The sequence below is a fragment of the Fukomys damarensis genome, unplaced genomic scaffold, assembly GCF_012274545.1.
Source record: "Fukomys damarensis isolate Sample0158 unplaced genomic scaffold, DMR_v1.0_HiC HiC_scaffold_36, whole genome shotgun sequence".
In the NCBI taxonomy this organism is placed as follows: Eukaryota; Metazoa; Chordata; class Mammalia; order Rodentia; family Bathyergidae; genus Fukomys; species Fukomys damarensis.
Genome location: NW_022900948.1, coordinates 44,616,463 through 44,618,829, shown reverse-complemented (window position 1 = coordinate 44,618,829; position 2,367 = coordinate 44,616,463). Strand labels below are relative to the sequence as shown.

General features: G+C 50.3%; 1 protein-coding gene across 1 annotated transcript in view; it reads left to right on the top strand.

Moving 5' to 3' along the window:
- Fnbp1 (formin binding protein 1) overlaps positions 1-2,367 on the top strand; it is a 76,925-nt gene that overhangs the window by 47,342 nt on the left and 27,216 nt on the right. The window lies entirely within an intron of this gene.

Sequence of the window (2,367 nt, the reverse complement as noted above, 5' to 3'; positions counted from 1 at the left end):
AGAAGGTCAGTGTCCTCGGGCGGTGCGGCCGGGGCCGCCGTGGCGCCTGTGACGAGGCTGTGCCTCGGCTGCCCCGGTCGGGAGCTTCCTTCTGCTCCTCAGCGACGCCCTCAGTGGAGAAAGCTGCTCTGCCGAGTCGCCTGCTGAAAGACCAGATGTGCGTTCAGATGCCTCTTACGCAACGCTGGCCGGCCGCGGCGGCGCACACCTGTAATGCCAGCCCTTGGGAGGCTGAGGCAGGAGGATCACCTCTAGTTTGAGGCCATCCTGGGCTTCATAGCAAGACCTTGTCTCAAAAAACCAGAACCACGGGCCAGGGATTTACCTCAGGGGTTCTGCCGGCTGCCTTGCAAGCGTAGGGTCCTAAGTTCGATCTCCCATACCCCAAAAAAGCTATAAAAAACCCAAAGCCAAACAAAAAGCACATTTTATGATTTCAAATATATACCATATCTACACTTATATTTTGTTTATTTTTAATTTAATTGCACTGTGGTCCTAGGAAGTTACCTGAATTTAAATTTTCTGCCCATTGAGATTTTTTCCAGAGCCTAGCACCTAGATAAATTTTTTCCTCCAAGACTGGGGATTGAACCCAGGGCCTTCAACCTGAACTACATTCTCAGCCCCTATATATGTATATATATATATATATATATAGAGAGAGAGAGAGTGGAGGGATAATGAATATGGCAGACACTTTGCATTGTCATTGCATATGCTTTGATACCCTGATTTTTGTTAGGTCATATTCTACCATATAGGTTTATGCTTAGTTTGTTATCCTGGGGGTGAGTGAGATATGCTTACTATTGGTAATTCTTCATTTTTTCAATTCTGGAGATTCAACCCAGGACTTTTGAAGTGAGTTATATTTATAGTACTTTTTGTTTTTTGGTTTGAGGCAGGGTCTTGCTAAGTCGCTTAGTTGCCCGGGTTGGACTCAAACTTGTGACCCTCCTGCCTCAGCTTCCCAGGGTGCTGGGATTACAGGTGTGCACCACCATGCCTGCCATCTGGACAGTTTTTATAAATGCTCCGTAAATAATTTAAAAGTGCGTATCCTTAGTTACAGAGCTACACATTTGTATTTCTATATATGATGTTGTTGAGATGGGCTCTCACTGTGTTCCCAGAGCTAGTCGTGACTCCTGGGCTCAAGTGATCTCCTGCCTCAGCCTCAGGTTTGCATGCTTTTATTTTCAGGTCAGGCTTGCTGGTTGGGCTGTTCAAAGCCCCCTAGCAGTAAGAATCTTTCATTCCGCTTGTGCTGACATCTTCTTTCTTCTGCCCCCGCTTTGACCTTACATTTTTGTTAGAATTTTTCTGTCCACGTTCCCAGGGTGTGGTGTGAGCGTGGGACACACATGTCCTGTGGTCGTGGTCAGGGCCTTGTGCAGAAGAGCCATCTGAGTGTGAGGGTGGAGATGGCAGGGGAGGATTTGCTAGGCAGATGCTGACCTAGGTAGCCCTGGAACAACCGAGTAACCAGCTCCAGAAACAAGACCCGGTGAGACCGAGGGGGCCCAGGGCCTCGGACAGTTGCTCCACGTGACTGTGTGCGCTCCGTGGGTCCCAGTGCTCTGTTTTCTTCCCTCTTGTTTTTTTGTTTTGCTCTGTTTTGTTTTGAGACAGGATCTCCCTATGGCTGGGCTCCACCTCGCTGTGATCCTCCTGCCTCAGCCTCCCCAGTGCTGGGATTCCAGGCATCCGCCACCATACCTGGCTGTTAGTAATTGTAGTAGTATTCTGCGATGCTAGGCCTCAGACTCAGGGGTTCGCATGAGCTAGGCCAGCATCCTACTACTGAGCTACACCCCTGGCTATTTTTGTGTTTTCATTTTGAGACAGGGAATAAGTTACTGAGGCTGGGCTTCAACTTGTGATCCTCCTGCCTCTGCCTTCTGAGTCACTGATACTACAAGGAGTGTGCAACTGTGTCTTCTGGGTTATTATTTAGGGAATTTATAATGCAGTCCTGAATTAACAGCCTAATTCATTTTCTCTCTTTCTCTCAGTGTGCTGGGCATAGATCCCAAGGCCTTTTATAGGCTAAGCCAGTGCCCTGCGGCTGAGCTCTGTCCTCAGCTCTAATTCTCATACCTTTGGGGGTTCTTCGTTTTGTTTTGGGGGCTGAGGTCTCGCCATGGAACCCAGGCTGGCCTCAAACTCCTGGCGATCCTCCTGCCTCGGCCTCCCGAGTGTTGGGATCACAGACATGCACCCCTCACGCCCGACTTCCTGTCAGTTCGAAGGACCGCAGCTGGCGGTGGGATTCCTGGGCCGCGCAGCTTCGCCTGTTCGTCTCCCTCCCTGGCCCTCGCTCCCCGCCCGCCCGCTGGCAAGGCTCACATCCACCACCCGCCC